The sequence below is a fragment of the Vicugna pacos genome, chromosome 1, assembly GCF_048564905.1.
Source record: "Vicugna pacos chromosome 1, VicPac4, whole genome shotgun sequence".
NCBI classification, from domain to species: Eukaryota; Metazoa; Chordata; class Mammalia; order Artiodactyla; family Camelidae; genus Vicugna; species Vicugna pacos.
The window spans coordinates 5,719,861-5,738,093 of NC_132987.1; the positions used below are offsets into that span (position 1 = coordinate 5,719,861).

The window sequence follows — 18,233 nt, forward strand, 5'->3', positions numbered from 1 at the left end:
TGGCTTACTCAGCATAAGGGATTTCCCTAATGCAAGTTTTCTCAGCTCACCCTGCCATTTGCCTCTTATCTCAAGTCACCTCTACACCTACGCGAATTATTAAAAGGCACTTGTTCATTGATACATCATTTTATTTCTTAGCACACAAGTTATCTACATCCTTGCTACTCAAGGGTGGTTCCTTGCCCAGCAGCACTTAGGAGCTTCTAGGAAATACAGTATACAGCTGCCATCACAGATCTACTGACTCAAAATTTTTAAACAAGAGCTCCAAGGGATTGCTATGCACGCTAATAATATATACAGACTATATAGTAATACATAGGGACTATATTTTGTTGTACAAAGAATACAAAAGAATGACTAGGTTTAGAAATCTCAGCACAATTAGGCCCAAAGGTGTGCAAACTACATTCTAAAGTTCCTGGCTTTAGAATTTGGTGTTGACAAGTGAAACTCCTTCCGGAAAATCATTATTCAGGAAAACAACACCACAAAAACCCATTAAAAAAAAAACCCTAAAGGATGTGAACTTTAAACATACATCATATTCCTGGAACCAAAACAACTTAACAGCAAACACTAAACAAACTCTAGGTCACTTGCAGAATCGGAAAACTGTGTTGGAGGTTTGTGTTCCTTTTTCCAGGAAAAGTAGGGGTGGGGGAGGGAAATACACATTCAGCCTCTGCAAAGTTTCCCTCAGCTCCTGAAAGGCCCCAACTTGAACGTTCTCACATGTGAAAAAACTTAAGTCGTACTCAAACAAGGGCACGTTTCCCTCCCGAAAGGGGAGAGGCTTCTGTCTCAAGTAAAGGCTGTATTTTAGAAAGTGTGGGGGATTCGGGGCCCGTCTGGCTTCCGGAAATGAACAGGGAAATCCACCAAGTAGGAAGTGGAGGACCAGGCCCGCCACCGCGCTCTGCCGTCTCCCGGCGGCCGGCCTCGCGGAGACCCCCGCCGGCGGGCGGGCAGGCGGGCTGGGACGCAGCCTCCCGGCCCGGCCGCCCGGCACCTGGGAGCCTCGCTCCCGCCCCCCAGCCCCCATGCCGGTCCGGAAGCGCACACGGGCCGGGGGTTGGGCTCGGGGCGCGGGTCCCTGTCGGCGGCGGCGGCACCTGAGGCCTGCCCGTGAGGCGGCGGCGCGAGGGGAGGCTGGACTCCACCTGCGAGGCTGAGGGGAGGCCCGGGCGGGGGCGACTGCATGTGGGGGCTGCACTGGAGGAAGGCGGAGGCGCTCAGGGGGCCGGGGCTGCTTTACGATCAGCATCGTCATCATTATCTCGTTTTACCTGTGGCGCAGAAGGGCTCCCCAGCTCCTACTCTCTGAATCCTCCTCCTCCTCCTCCCCTCCTCTCTCTCTCCCTCAGTCTCTGCCGGGCGTTCGTGGTGCCGGCCGGCCCGGACCGACCAAAAAGAGAACAAGACGGGAGGGGGCGGAGGCGGCGGTGACCAGCGGCCACGTGACCACGCTCGCGCCGTAAGGGCGGCCGCCTCCTGCCGCGCGCCCTCCCCACGCTCCACCTCTAATAACCCTGCGGCTCGCGCGCCGGGGACGCTGGTGCGCAGGCGCGCGGCGCGCTCACTCTCGGGCAGGCTCTGTGGGGCCCAGCGAGGCGCGAAGCGGCGACGGAGCCTGGAGCGGCGCCCTACTCCGCTGCCGCCAGAGCGCATGCGCGGGAGGGCTTTCCCGCTCCCCTTTTCTTTCCCTCGCTCCTTTCCGCACCTTGTCTAGGTCATAAGGCAGCTGGAGACAGGCCTCTGCCCCCAGGACTTAGACCTTCTCACTTACCACGACCTTTCCAAAGGGTGAGACCTCCCGAAAGGCTGGCCCTCATGCCTAAGAACGTACATTTTCTTGTGTGTAAGTGGCCTTCCGTTTGACATTTTTCTGTACTTGAGTAGACTTCTATTCATGCTTCAAGACTCAGCCAATATGTCACTTCCTCTGTGAAAGTACTGTTACAGGAAGATAAGGGCCAGAGGACGGTCACCTAAGTCCTGGTTGAGTCCCGGTTCCGCCCCGTCAAGTGAGGGGCTCTTTGCGCAGAAAAGAATTCAAGAGGGAGCCATGGTAGAGTAAAAGTAGATTTATTCATAGAGGTGCGCACTCCATCGAGGGATGTAGGCTGTCTCAGGAGGCCAGAGAGGCCGGGAGGCGTGGAGGTGTTTAGTTTAAACACAGGCTCCACAGATGGCGTCTGAAGGCAGGAGAGGCGCAGAAGATGCACATTCTGTAGGCAGAATACAGGCCTTCTCAAAAGTTGGAGATGTGGTCTCAGAGCGTGCGGTCCTCTAGGAACAGGAGACTGGCCCTGAGGGTTGGGGGGTGGTTGGTTTTCATGGGCTCCATAATTTCATGTGCTAACGAGCTGGAGGATTATTCCAACTACTTTGGGGAGGGGCAGGAATTCTTTGGAATTTGGCCACTAAAAAGGCCCACCTTTTAGGATCAACCTCAAAACTGTCATGGTGCCTGTGGGGATGCCAGTTAGTACCCTAATATATCACAGTGAGCATATAATGAAGCTCAAGGTCCACTGGAAGTTGAATCTTCCACCATCTTGGGCCTCAAGGCCTTGGAGGAGTTCAATCTTCAATTGCTGTGTCATTCCTTTAATGGCTCTGCCCAACCCCCTTCCCTCCTGTGTCAGTACCCACTCTGCTTTGGGGGAACCGTTAGTATTTTGTGCAGACTTACTTTAGTATAAGCCATAGAGAAATAATGTATAGCAGTTTTGTGTGTTTTGTTTTGTTTTTACAAACCCACAGTACTGGGCTTGGATTTTATGTTTCCTCATATCCTGGGAATGTGATATCTCAGGAAATGTCCGATCACTATCAGAAGGCAGGCCGTGTCTAAGCCCTGTGCCTGGCTTTCCTCCACCTCTGCTTAATCATGATTTAATACTTCCTGTAACCCCAGCACACAGGGAATGCTGGTGTTTGTTTCCCCAAAATGAAAGCCTTTGAATAGTAATGCTAATTAGAGTGGTAAATGGTTCACCTAGTTAAAAAGATTTATGGTCTTTTACTAACCTAGCTGCACAAAGATCCCAATGGAAATTGATACTGTTGAGTCCAGAAAAAGGAAACCAAGGCAGAGGAAGATGAAATTTCCAAAGGTTAGCTACCTTCAGAGGAAGATATGTATGGGAGACCTTTGTTCACAAATAGACAAACCCGTACTTTCTGTTGGCTGGCCCTTTTTGATGAAGAAGCAGTAAAGTTATGTTTATACATCTGGCCAGATTTCATCAGGGAAAAGAATTAAAATAAAGAAACTTACTAACTGGTAGCTCTGGCTAGACTAGCAACAGAATCCTGGGGAAATGCTGAAATAAATGTTGATCAAGAAACAGTGTTAATGAGGGTTTCTGAGAAACGAGGAAAATCATAACCCAAGTCTCATGCATCTGCAATGTTGATAGACCCTTTTCCGCACTTAACAATGTATATACCCATGGATTGATCCCACCCAATAAGCTACTGCTTCAGATATGGTAGTAGATATCTACTACCAGTAGATACCACGACTCTAGACATCTAGTTCAAGGTTAAGACCCTATGAGAGATGGTTATTGAGTGGCCCACTATGAGCCACGCCTCTCCAGTATTCATGCTCTTGTGTAATCCTCTCCCCCTGAATGTGGGCAGGACCTATCACTGCTTTAAACAATGGAACGTGGGGGAAAAAGGTCTGTGCCAGTTCCAGGCCTGGGCCTTAAGAAGGCTTTGCAGTGACATTAAAATTTACCAGAGCCTGTACTCATGCATAAAAGAGACTATTAAGAAATCCCTCCAAATGTAATTTGGTTTAGCCGCTATAGAAAACAGTATGGAGATTCCTTAAAAAGCTAAAAATAAGAGTTACCGTATGACCCAGCAATCCCACTCCTGGGCATTTATCCAGGTAAAACTAATTCAAAAAGATACGTGCACCCCAGTATTCGTAGCAGCACTGTTTACTATAGCCAAGGCATGGAAACAAGCTAAACGTCCATCAACAGGTGATTGGATAAAGAAGTTGTGGCATATATATATATACACACACACACACACACATATATACACATACATACACATACACATATATATACATACATACTACCCAGCCATAAAAAAGAATAAAATAATATCATTTGCAGCAACGCTTCATATTAAGTGAAGTAAGTCAGACAGAGAAAGACAAACATCATATGATATCACTTATATGTTGAATCTTAAAAAAATAAAAAGGTACAAAGGAACTCATTTATGAAACAGAAAGAGACTCACAGACATAGAACACAAACTTATGATTACCAAAGGGGAAGGGGGAGAGGGATAAATTAGGAGTTTAAAATCATCAGATGCTAACTACTATATATAAAATAGATAAACAACAAGGTCCTACAACAAGATAAATTTGGGAGTTTGAGATTTGCAATGTTAACCACTGTGTATCAATATAGATAAAAAAATAGATTTCTTCTGTATAGCACAGGGAAATACATTCAATATCTTGTAATAACCTATAATGGAAAAGAATATGGAAAGGAATATATATGTATAACTGAATCACTGTGCTGTACACCAAAAACTAACACAACATTGTAAATCAACTATACTTCAATAGAAAAAGAGAGAGAGAGAGAGAGAAAGAAATCCCCCCACCAGTTTGTGTTCTGGAAAATAGCTTACAATAAAGACTATCTTCCACATATGACTTAGGTAAGACTTACTTTCTCGGAAGACTAGCAGATGATCCCTTGTTTACCTGTGACAAGGCCAAACACAGACCTTTCCTTTTTGCCTAAACCCATTGACAAGCTCAAGCACAAACCCTTCAACTTCCAGGTCTTTGTCTCACGAATGATTAGATAAGAGTAGAACCCATATGTCCCCTTGAAGTGAGCTGAACACAGAGACACATCACCTGGTTGACTGAAATGTCCCCTGATTACAAAATAATCCTGAAGATCATCATCCTACCTATAACTTGTCTACTCCTCCTCATAAAAGTATGTGACAAAACCACCTGCCCAGACACTCTGACCTTCAGATCTGGGTATTCTCTTTATTGCAGCAGCCTGAATAAAGTCTATTTCCTTATTTGTTTTTTGTCTTTGACAGCAGCTTCCTGTCTTTGAATTGCTTCACAGAGAGCTGCCTCCCCAACCTTGACTGCCCCCTGCACCTTTCCATTAGAGAGAAATAAACATCTACCTTATTTAAGCCACTGAATTTTTAAAACCTCTTTTTTTAAACTACATACCTAATACCCTACCTGATGTAATATGTGAGGTGTTATATTCTGTTAGCTAAGTTTTTATGGGGAGAATCTCATGCATGACTGTCTAGATCAATTTTAAAAACACAAATAGATAAGTTCACTTGCCCTTGGAAGGAATGGCATCAACATTTATGGGTATAGGAAGAACATCAAATGCTTTGAGACTACAAGGCCCATTTTTGTGCCATTATGCTTTTTATTATCACCAGAGAACCCGAGTTCATAGTTGCCCTTAAAAATCTTGGAGCAGTCAGAGACATTAGGAGGCAGTATAGAATGATGTTAAGTGCATAGGGCAGGGAGTAGAATTGCCCAAGTTCAAACCCAGTTTCCCTTACTCAGTAACGATGTAATCTCAACCAAGTTATTTAAACTACTTAACCTCCGTGGCATCAGTTCCATCTGTGAGTTGAGGTTAATAATAGTTTCTAATTTATCAGGTTGTTGTGAGCATTGATTGAGATAATCCATTATTAACTAAGATATTTAGCACATGGTAACCATTCAATTAAAAAATAGGTATTATTTTTATATGTTATTTTATATCTTGAAATCTTGATCAGAAAGATACATCTGCAGTCTGTAGGAAGAACAATTATCCTAGGTAAAGCGATAATGATTGGGATTCATTGTTTGCATGCACAAAATAGCAAATTCTGGACTTCAGACATCAAATATCAAAAGTATTTTGTTGTACTGTCCAAACATTTATGAAATATCCAGTCATATGCCTAAATGGCACAGCACTAAAAGTAACATCTTAACTTTGCTACTTTGAAAGCACCATATCTTAAAACATTATGCCAATGGGAGAAAAAACTTACAGGAAGGAGATAATCCGTGTTGATTTTTAGTAGTTTTGTGGAAGGACTTTGGAGTTATGACCATGACCATGTAAAGCCGTTTCTTTGAAGCTTTTGTTCTCTGTGATAGCAATTATTTCATTGGATTACTTATTCTCAGTCAGGTACATACAGCTGGTTCCACAGTAAACACCTTTCAACAGGATTTTATGGTATCTGTATTCCATATGAGACCCTTACTTTTTTTTTGTTTTTTGCAGGTGCAGACTTAAAATGTGCCAAGAAAAGCCTAAATAAGCAACCTGGCTCATCCCATTGAATTCATATTCCTGTGATAATGATGTTTGTCCCATGTGTGAGGACCAGCTGGTTGAATGTCTGACCTTGACTAGAGAGTGAGCGCCTCCTGGGCAAGAGGTATGTCTCATTCATCTCCACATCCACAGTGTTTTAAGTGCTTAGCATCTGGAAGGTATTCAAGAAATGTCTGCAATGGATAAAAGTAAATATGTGTAATGTTATAGAAATCATCGACTTGCTACATAGTTGAACAGTGTTTTACTCATCTTATTGCAGGGTAACAAATTACCACAAATGTAGCTGCTTAGAACAACATAAATTTATAATCTCACAGCTTCTGCAGGTCCAGAGTCTGTGTGTGGTGTACCTAGGTTCTCTGCTTCCAGATCTCTCACGCATTTGCAGTCAAAATGTTGGCTGAGGCTGTGTCTCACCTGAAGGTTTGATTGGGGAAAAATCTGTTTCCAGGCTTACCTGATTGCTGGTAGAATTCAGTTCCTTGCCAAGCACATGCTTAGCATGCAGGAGATCCTAGGTTCAATCCCCAGTACCTCCATTAATTTTTTTTAAAGGATGATTCAGTTCCTTATCAGTTGAAGGACCGAGGGCTTCATTTTCTTGTCAAGTGGACCTCTCCAAAGGACAGCTCACCCCACAGAATCTTGCTTCATCAAAATCAGCAAGAGAGAGTTTCCTAGCAAGACAGCCATCACAAACTTATGTAACATAATTGTGGAAGTGACGTCCTGCCACCTTGACAATATGTTGTTTGTTGGAAACAGGTCACAGGTCCCTTCCACACTTAAGGGAAGGGTATTACACAGGGCGTGTACCAGGAGGCAGGGGTAACTGGGAGCTCTCCTAGAGTCTGTTCCCCACAAGCAGGGCCTTGGTGTAAATAAGCAATGAGTACTTGGTCCACTCAAATGAAGAAGCTTGGTTAGGTTCACCTGCTAATTCATGAGAATGCCCAGATACTTGCTCAGATACGTTAATGCCCCAGAGCCATGTGGTAAGAGGAAGAGAGTCGTTCACAGAAGTCCTGACCATTTGAATGGATGGCTCATAACTCATCAACAGAATATAGCTGAACCCCAAAAATCACCTGACAGTTTTTTTTAGGCTGAATGCCTATTTAAAAAAGTCCCTTAAAAACGGTAACTGAAATATGAACACTAAAGGGATGCATTGCTCTGTTAGCTTGGGAATTTCCAGCCAAAGTGTCTCACGTGGTCCTGGGCATTCTCCAGTTGAGTCCCTCCAGGTGAACAGCCAGCCAAAAGCATCAAGCGTACACACAGGAAGACAAATGCAGGAGAGCCATCAACAATGGGAGAGGTGTTAATTGGCTATTGTTGCAACAATGCTGCATAGCAAACAACTCCAACATCTCAGTGACTTACAAAAGCACTGATTTTTCTCACTCCGGGGTTGCAGGTTGGTTGTGCTTCACATACTCTCACTTGGGCTTGGTTTAGCCAAACTGGGCTAGGCTGGGCTCCAGGCTTTGGGCTGGTTTCAGGCCTGTTCCACTCGTCTTCATTCTGGGACTAGCAGCTACACAGGGGATGTTCACTCTCCTCATGGCAGGTGACAGAAGACCAAGAAGAGCAAGGAGAAACTGTCAGTAACTCTTAAGGCTTTGGCTCAGGACTGGCACACTAGCACTTCTGCCCACATCTTATTGCTAAAGCAAGTCATATGGTGAGTCCAGTATCAACACAATGTGGAAACACACTCTGCTTACTCCAGTGGGAGGCAGTGCAAAGTGCCATGACAGAGGATGTGGCAAGTAATTCTAATACAAGGAAAGATGAAAAATAGGGAGTGATGAGCGAATGCAAGTACAAGGTAGCCAACCCGAGGAGCCGGTGAGGTTGCCTATGACACTGTCATGGGCTCCCTAGTTATTGCTTTAAAGAACCAGCCACACCATCACAGAATTAACAACCCAGGCCACTCATTGGTACAACACTGTGCTCCCTCAGTATGCAACCCTCTATAAAATCCAAAATCTACATTAAGGTAATATAATAAAGGTAAAGATTTTACAAGCACAAGGGCCTTAAAAATGATAGTTCCCATGGCAAATATAACATAGCTTTTTGTGCCCATATACTATAAAGACAGAAGTCCTAACTATAAACAGTAATGGGAAATCATGCATATTCAGGGATGAGGGTGATGAAAGAGTTATGAATTCAGTTAGAAAAATTACTTTGGGAATTTTATCTTACAGATGAAGCCTCAAGTAATGTACAGCATAATACAAATGAATGTTTAATAGGTGACTGAATAGAATAATTTCATTCAGAAATGCTGCGATGTTGTATTCCAAATAAAAAGACACATTTCTTAGATGTATTATGGACCATGCCAATATTTTATTTGTATGTTTTTATTTCAAATTTAGGTAGTTGTCTTGAACTGATGGTTCTTCACTGGGTTCTATTTCCTCATAAATGAGTTGGCCTCACGAACCTGGCAAATTGACATATTATACTTTTATTTAATTTTTAACTCACAGGTCTTCCAAAGATCGCCTGTTTTCAACTATTGTTTAAATGGATAGTTAAGATGGATTAATACGGAAAACTATACAGCCTGCCATTTAACTTGGCTTATCTGAAGGACATTAGGTGTTATACTGTATATAGTCAATTAACTAGACATTATATTAATTTTAAAGTAGACATAGAAACAATAGAAGTTGAAATACTATTCTATCAAAAACACTTGAAGAACGTAATGTTGTTCCTTCTAATATGCTACTCCTTCCAAATTCTGTAATGTCATAATTAGTGTCACATATGTAGCCAACTCCTGATACCCTATTACCAATTTGTGGGGTTTTTTGGTGGAGAAGGTAATTAAGTTTATTTATTTATTTTTAATTAAAAAAAATAAATGGAAGTACTGGGAGTTGAACCCAGGACCTTGTGCATGCTAAGCATGTGTTCTGCCACTGAGCTATATCCTCCCCCATCAGTTTGTTTATGTGTGCCTTAGGACATGAACAGATGCATTCCTGAAAAGCTGGAGTAGATTTAAATTCCAAATATCAGACTATTCTTTCACTTAACTTCTGTATCTTATGTTCAGATATTGAAGATACATTCGTAGGGCAAAAGACTTTAAAAGCGTGTCTACAATTTGGGTTCACAAAGGGACTGTCTAGCGATGTCTGATAGGCTGGCTTATAATTTCCTGTTTAAGGACCCATAAAGGTACAGAAAACGAGAAAAAATGGCAGCAGTACTGTAGACTCAAAATGACAGGAATAGTTGCTAGTCCAGGTAAAATTTCAGCTGTCTTGTTGATGATGGTGGACTGAACACGTTCTTTCACTACTTTCCATATGCTCTTCCCTGTGAAACAGATGATGTCGAGGACAAGGGGGGAAAATTGGCACTCCGCTTACTGTCTGCTTTAACCCCAGCATGCAGGTACTTTGCTGACCATAAACAAACACCAAATGAGCCAGTGGGAGCTAACGATCTGTCATTCCCCATCTCTTCCCTCTACATAATCTCAGTAGCATCCATAGGAACAACTCCCAGAAACAACACAACGGAAAGAGGGGTGAGTGAACAGAGCCAAGTTAAACCTAATGAATCAAGCTCTAAACGGGATAGAGACAGGCCATGAGGCAGACTGCCTGCTGGGTGAGTAGATCTTCCTAAGACGCTACACTCTCCAAATAATTGCAAACTGCTTAGCCGGAGAAACCAATGTTGAGAGCAGGAAAAAAATGCAGCATCAGACCAGGAGACATATGTTAACGTATTAGAACAACTGTTTTCATCCAGAGCAGTATTGGTTTTGGAGAAGTGGTTCTTTTTTGTGTGGGACTGTTGGCTTCACTGGTCCTCGGGCACTCGATTCAGGTAGTCCCCCCTGTGCTCCAATTATTAATGTTGTGTACCAAACGACCCCAAACTTTGTGGAACAGAACAATAATAATTTTGTTATGTTCACAGATTCTCTAGCTCAGGAATTAGGGTACTTTTCTATAGCTCACCCCATCCAGACCTCAGCTGGCAAGACTCCAAGGCTGGGGGCAAGTCAATGGCTGGCAGCTGGAATCATCAAAATTCTCCTTCACTCATGTATCTGGCAGATGGGCTGGGAGGACTGAAAGGCTGGGCTGCTCATCAGAGTACCAACACGAGGCCTCACCATGTGGTTTGGTATGTGTATGGTACCATCCCCACATGGTAGCCTCTTCCGGCTTAATAATCTTCATCATCAGACCTAGTTCAGGGCTCTGAGTATGAGTGTTCCAGGTGGAAGTGGCGTGGCTTTTTCTGACCTTATCTTGAGAGTCATACAGCATCACTTCTGCTGCACTCTTGGCTGCAAGTGAGTCTAAGCCCACCAAGATTTGAGGTCAAGGGCAGATCCGCTTTTCATTGGGAAGAATGTCAAGAGATATTGTGTCATCTCTGGAAAATAGGGTCTGCTTGTCATTAAGACAATCCATATTCATCTCTATGGCTGCCAAAACAAATTACCACAAAGTTAACCTCTTAAACAGCACAAGTTATTATCTTCTCCTTCTGTAAGTTGGAAGTTTGGCACAGATTTCACCAAACTGAAATCAAGGTGTCAGCAGGCTATATTCCTTACTGGAGGCTCTAAGGGAGAGTCAGTTTCCTGTTCATTTGAGTTGTTGGCAGAATTCAGTTCCTTGAAGTTGTAGAGCCAAGGTCTTCATTTTCTTGCTGGCTGTCACTTAAGGCTCTTCCTAGTTTCGAGAGACCACCTTGGCTGGTGGTCACCTCGCTCCATCTTCAGAGTCAGTGCCAGCTGGTTGAGTCCTTCTCCTGTAACATCCCTCTGGTCCTTCTATCATCACATCTCTCTTTGACCACAGCCTGGAAAGATGGAAAGTGTCTTTGCTTTTAAGGGTAATCCTGGATAATCTCTCCATCTCAAGGACTCTAACCTTCATCACACCTGTTCCTTTTGTCATTTAAAGTAATATATTCATAAATTCCAAGGATTAGGGCATGGACATCTTTGAAAGGGACATTATTCTGCCTGCTTGTCTACCAAACGAACTAAGCCATCTGCCCATATTTCTCCTTTTGGAGTGGTAGCATCTCTGCTCAATATGTGCTGCATTAGAGACTTTACACAATAACTCGACCTTCAGGTTCAAGTTTAAGAATAGTCAAGGACATTCGCTCTGTCTATTGGAAAACACCGAGCTTGAACAATAGTGTTCTCCAAATTCCAACATGAAAAGCAGAAAAAATTCTGGGCTCATGAAAAGGGGTACGTGAAAAAATACTGTAACATACAGGAACAATACACCACCTTTTACTGTTCAAAGGAAGTTCATGTTTCTGGAAAAATTTGTCTCTAAGAAATATGTTAAAATTTTACAAGATATTTGCTTGAAATAATGAAATCAATGCCCAAATACATGGTTTCTTTGTGAAGAGGACAGAAGTGAAGAGTCTGACATAAAAATAGGGATGAAAGGAAATGAGAAAAGAAAGAATGTAAGAAAACTCAAAATCCAGATGCAGAATTAAAATCTACATAGAAGAGAGTAAAGGACAAAATAATAAACCAGTCACATGGAGGACAAACTAGAGAAATTCTCCTAGAATGCCTTATAGTGGATTTAGAAATTTTTGGTTGCAAGTTAACAGGAACTCCATTCAGTGTAGCCTGTGAATCCTTCTTTGTCCTAATAATGTTCATATGGAATCTGCTATTTGCAATCAAAATAATTATAAAATAGTCTGAATAGTATATACCAAATATAATTTGAATAATATAATTATCAAGGCTGATTAAACATATATACATCACAATTTGTGCTCCACAAATAGGAGTTGTGCCTTTTCAACTGTCCATAGAATAATGTTCCATTTGACTATGTTTTCCTTCTTATAGGAGACAAATGGGATTAACTGACTCTGATGATTGTAATTTGAGCTTTACTTATATATTTGTGCATTTTTGTGTAAATGTATTATACTTCATTTTTAAAAATCCCCAAAACAAAAGGAAAAACAAAAAGGAAAAAAACTCAACCACAGAACTGGGAAAAGATCTAAGTATGGAATTGATAAAGGTAAAAGCAGAGATTAATAAATAAAAACTGAAACAAATAGAAGAATCGATCAGTTCAAGAAGTACTTCTTTGAAAAAAGAGAAAAAATAAAGAAATATTAGTTTTCATACAAAGTAGATATAACAGCAAATAAGGTGGAAATTTTATTGAGAATTATGCAAACAATTTTATGAAACTAATGTGACTTTGATAACAAAACCTAAAAAATATACAATTTTATTGATGTAATAGGATCAAAACCCACAATGACATAAGATATTAATAAAGTGAATTAATCAGTTATAGTAAAATAACAATCTGCCATGATTTAGTTATATTTAGGCTTGCAATGCAAAGGTACTGTAGTATTAGGATGTCATATATACATATCATGTCTTTAGGACAAACTGAAAAATTCATTATTATCTTAGTAGTGGCTAAAAAAGTTATTTAAGAAAGTGAACGTTCATTCATGATAGAAACTCTTAATGAACCAAAAGTAGAATCATATCTCCCTAATAACTATCTTAAACAATAGCACAAATAATTCTTAATAATAAAATGCTACAGCACTCTTTCCCAAAATGTCATGAACATTTATTCCTTTTGGGAAAATTAGCTGAATTTGGTGGGTTAGCTAGTCAGTAAGGATAGGGGTGGGAGTAGATTGTCAGTTTCTCACCTCACAGGATATCAAGATAACTTTTAGGTCGATTAAAAAATATAAAAATGGAAATATTAAATTATCAAAGATTAATTAATTAATCAATTTGCCCTGGGCAAGGGCGTTCTAAGCATAAAAACAGTTTAAGAAATCACAAAGGGTTAATAGATTTAACTCCAATAATATTCAAATCTTCTGTAAGCCATAAAACATTTTTTATTTGTTTTTGTTTTTAGGTCTTTATTTTTTTACAACCTGAAACTTCAGGTTAACAGCAAAATTGAGGAGAAGGTACAGAGATTTCCAATATGGCCCCTCCTCTCACACATGTATAACCTCCCCCATCATTGACATCCCCACCAGAGTGGTGCATACCTTACAATTGATAAATCATAATCACCCATAGTCCATAGTTTACTTTAGGGCTCACTCTTGGTGTTGTACATTCTATGACTTTGGAAAAATGTATAATGACATGAATCCATCATACACGGTATCATACAATTTTCACTGCCTAAAAATCCTCTGTTCCGCACCTCTTCACCCCTTTCTTCCATGCCTCCTTCACCCCCAATCACTAATCTTCTTACTGCCTCCATAATTTTGCCTTTTAAGAAGAAATGCAAAGGGCCATTAAACTTATGAAAGATGCAAAACTGAAGAAAAACAAAATACTAATTGTTTTTTGGTCTCACAAATAAGCAAAGAATAATAAAAATAATACTCTAGAATTATGGGATCCAAAGATGTGAATTTATCTAAATCTCTTAATACATACTGCCAAATCACTAGACTCAACAATTCCACTTCCAGTGTTCTATCTAAAAGAAATTAATCAGCAATGTAGACAATGATTTTATAGAAAGATATTTATCAGAAGATTATCATGTATAATGCATTGAAATTAGCAAACATTCAACAATAGGGAAATGGTGAGTTATGATATATCCATGAAATGGAATATTACGTAGACATTGGAAAGAATTTCAATAACTTGAGAAAGCACTAACAATGCACTATAATATTGTAAAAGGAAAAGGGATACAAAATTATATGCATTATGATTCCAGTTGGTTTTTAAATTGTATGCAGCTGAATATATACTGCACAGCTTTTATATACATATATATAATACAGCAGGAAAAAACTAGAAGAAAACCACTAAAATCTTTAGATATCTGTTGATAGTTTAGGGACAGTTTATTTTTTTTTTGAGGGGGAGGGCGGTAATTAGGTTTATTTATTTATTTACTTTTTTTAGAGGAGGTACTGGGGATTGAACCCAGGATCTCATACATGCTAAGCATGTGTTCTACCACTTTGAGCTATACCCTCCCCCTCTAGGGACAGTTTTGACAGTTTTCTTTATCCTTTTTTGTGGTTTCCAAATTTTCTATAGTGAATATATATTATTTTTATAATCAGAAAAAAGAGAGACATTTAAAATCAACTCTTCTGTGTGAGAACAGATCATTCCACACTCAAGTTATTGTGTGGCAAGTTAAATCTGAGGTTTACACTTTTTTTTGTCCCTGATGATGGTTAATAGAAAGTATTTTCTTTCATTTTAGGATTACTCTAGACTCCCAATTAAGGTTCTTCCTGGCTGCTGTCTGGGGTGAACTTTGCAACAAGCCTTTAAAAGATTAAAACAACAGCATTATTCACAACCAAAAGGTGGAAGTAACCCAAGTGTACATATACAGATGAACAGATAAATAAAATGTGGCATGTACTTACAATGGAATATTATTCATGCCTAAAGAGGAAGGCAATTCTGATGTATGTACAACACAGTGAACTTTGAGGATACTATGCTAAGTGAAATAAGCCAGACACCAAACAACAAATACTGTATGATTCCACTTCTATGAGGTCCCTAGAGTGGTTAAATTCATAGAGACAGAAAGTGGAGTTGCGGTTGCCAGAGGCTGGGGGGAGGAGAAAAAGGGAAGTTTTTATCTAATGGGTGTGGAGCTTTAGTTTTGCAGGATGAATGAGTTCTAGAGATTGCTTGCAGAACGAGGACATACTTAACACTACAAAATTGTACACTTATAAAGAGTAAGATGGTAAATTTTATGTTAAGTATATATTTACCATAGTTTTTTTTTTAAATAAAAAAGATTGAAACAGGAAGAGGGAGAAAGAGGACAGAAAAGAAGGCTAGAAAACTCAATCTTTCTAGATTGAACTGCACCACTGACAGAACCTTAGAACGGGGCCGCAGGGACCTCACCTTAGATTACTGCAAGTCTTCAATTACTGAGTCTGTTCCCTGCTTTATTAATTCTGTGAGATGAAAACTCTGCATATCAAGTTGTCATCGATTCATGGAGACTTGGATAACTTTTAGCACACCCACCTGGAAATAAGCTTTCTTAAGCCACCTTCTGTTAGGGGCTCTTAATCTGGAGATCCACACTGTGGAAAAGTAGTGTACCTGTGGGTTTAGAGCTTCTTTATTTTCATGTAAAATCCTATGCCTAGCTAAATGTGTGTATTTTTATAAAGGAAATCTCTTTGCTTTTAGCAGGTATTCGAGGGGAACCCACTATTACAAGGAGTGTTCTTTCTCTTCGTGGCTTAGTCTGCTAAATTTCACTACCCGCATGCTTCAAATATCTAACAATGTATGAAAAGGTCCTCTAAATCAAGATTGTATGGATATAACAGATTATTTGAGGGTGACTTTTCACTAATGGAAGTTCATTATGTATATTTTCCTCCATAGTTATAGTGAGCGTGAGTACACAGAACAAACAAAAATGGTGTCAATGTTAGTCCAGTGCAGTCCAGATTCCTCTGCTTTCTGTCTGTTCAAGGTCTGTAGGTAATTTTGTGTCCTAACCGATTTTTTTTTAATTGAAGTACAGTTGATTTACAATGTTGTATTAGTTTCTGGTGTACAGCATAGTGACTCAATTATATATGTGTATATATATATATATATATTCCTTTTTATACTCTTTTCCATTATAGGTTATTGCAGGATATTGAATATAGTTCCCTGTGCAACACAGTAGGACCTTGTTGTTTATTTTATATAGTAGTTTGTGTCTGCCAATCCCAAACTCCCATTTTATAACCCCCATTTCCCCTTTGGTAACCATAAGTTAGTTTTCTGTGTCCTAACCTATTTTCATTTTGCCTGGATTTGTGCTGGGATGTAACTTAAAAAAAAAACCAGGACATTTATTTGTGAATATTTCTTTGTCTTTGCTTATGCGTTTGTTTAATGTTCACTGTAAAACAGTAATTTAAAAAATTTCTTGGCAGTGCCCCACAGTTAGAAATGTGTTCTGTAGTATAATTCTCTACACATGCACTCTCACTGACATACATACAGAACAGAAATGCCTCAAAATAATAACCCTGTCTGCAAGTGAGATGCTGGCGTTTTCTTGTTGATTCTATTGCATTCTATTCAATTACATGCCACTTCTTGCTCTTCTGCATAGGCTTTGAAACGAACTGCTACTTGTGACCCCCTAAATCCGTGTTTCTCCAAGTACGCTTCTCAAATGTAGCTGTGCATTAAGATCCCTCGGGGAGCTTTAAAAAATACTGATGCATGGGTTCATCCCATATTCCCTCCCCATCGCCCCCTTTCCCACTTCTGAAGATTGTGATTGAATTGTTCTGGGGAAGGACCTGGACTCTGGGACTTTAAAAAGCGACCTCTGTGATTGTAACGTGTAGCCAGAGTTGGGAAACATGGAGTTAAGTCCATTTCACAGTCCTCGGGTGGGTCTTGTCCTTCAGTGTGAAAAAGCACTGTTTGATTATTGTTTGATGGTATAGCAATTATAAAATGTTGTTATGACTTATTTTTTAAAACAGTATTTATGTTCTCTTTGTTATTTATTCAAATGGACCCCATGAAAGACTGGGGCTTGCATTTGCTCCTGTACCTTTGTACTCAGATAAGCTTGCTTGAAATCATTTGCAGTGAGTGGGCTAGACCAATACTTCTCAACTCTTAATGTGCGTAAGAGTCACCTGGGATCCTTGTTCTACTGAAGATTCTGATTCAGTGTGTCTGGGATGGGGCTTGAAACTTGCACTTCTAATGAGTTCCAGATAAAGCTGATACTGCTGATCTACGGACCACACTTTGAGTAGCAAGGTACTGGACAAAGATGCCTCAGCTCTCCTTTCTGATTGGATCTTTCTCTGCTGTCCGGCCAGCGGGCTCTGTGCCCTTGCCCCTTGTTACTTCCAGCTTTGCACAGACCTTGAGGAAGTGAGTGGTATTCTATTTCCTTCCCGTGAAAAGACTAGTAACCTCCTGATTGAGGCTCAAGATGATAGGGGTTCCTCTCTCAAACACCAAATGGACAGATTTGTGAACTTTAGGAACATTAGGCATCAAACCTGTAAACACCCACTTTGCTATAGTAGTTTGAGTAGGTGTCCCTGATTCTACATCCCCTATTGTGCAATCGATGCACATGTGTATGTATGTGTGTTGTGTCCATTTATAATACAATCCATTTTCATATCATAATCATTCTTTCTAAACATTGAAACTGAGCAGTGCTTTTACAGCAAGACGTGTGTGCTTGTATTGAGCACTACTTTACATTCAGTTTATCTGTTTACAGAGTCTGTCTCTTACTAGTGTATGAGGACAGGGACTATGCCTTACTCATCCTGGCATCCTCAGAGAGCCTACTAGGGACTCCGCATTGAAGAATGGTAGTTTTCCTTATCAGTTACCATGGTAACCCTCAGAGGTACCACCTCAAATCTCAGTGGCTTAAACTAGTTGGCATTTATTTAGTCCATTAGTCTGTGGTTCAGCAGTTTAGGTTGGGCTTTGTAGGTAGTTCACCTGATCCAGACTGGACTTGATGGGTCAGATGGTAGGCTCACTATTGCCAGGTGACAGCTGTTGTTACTGAACCTAACTTGGGTCCACTCGCCCACCTGAAGAAAACCAATCTACTGACACCAGGTTGTGGTGAAGGAAAGTGCAGCATTGGTTGCAGGCACACAGCAAGGAGTGCAGGTGGCTAATGCTTAAAAGACATGAACTCCTCAGTGGCTTTCAGGAAAAGGTTTTTAAAGACAGGATGAGGGAGAAGGTCATGGGGTGCATGATCAGCTTGTGTACAT

General features: G+C 40.6%; 1 protein-coding gene and 1 long non-coding RNA gene across 4 annotated transcripts in view; one reads left to right on the forward strand and one right to left on the reverse strand.

Moving 5' to 3' along the window:
- TBC1D5 (TBC1 domain family member 5) overlaps window positions 1-1,476 on the reverse strand; it is a 497,763-nt gene extending 496,287 nt beyond the window's left edge. For both annotated transcript variants that reach the window (XM_072946459.1, XM_072946400.1), the window contains exon 1: window positions 1,293-1,476. The gene's annotated coding sequence lies outside the window, so the exon portion shown is untranslated. The remainder of the gene's footprint in view (window positions 1-1,292) is intronic.
- Window positions 1,477-1,658: 182 nt separating this feature from the next.
- LOC140688102 (uncharacterized) overlaps window positions 1,659-18,233 on the forward strand; it is a 45,736-nt gene continuing 29,161 nt past the window's right edge. For both annotated transcript variants that reach the window (XR_012062856.1, XR_012062865.1), the window contains exons 1-2: window positions 1,659-1,864; window positions 6,339-6,495. This is a non-coding gene — a long non-coding RNA (uncharacterized lncRNA). The remainder of the gene's footprint in view (window positions 1,865-6,338; window positions 6,496-18,233) is intronic.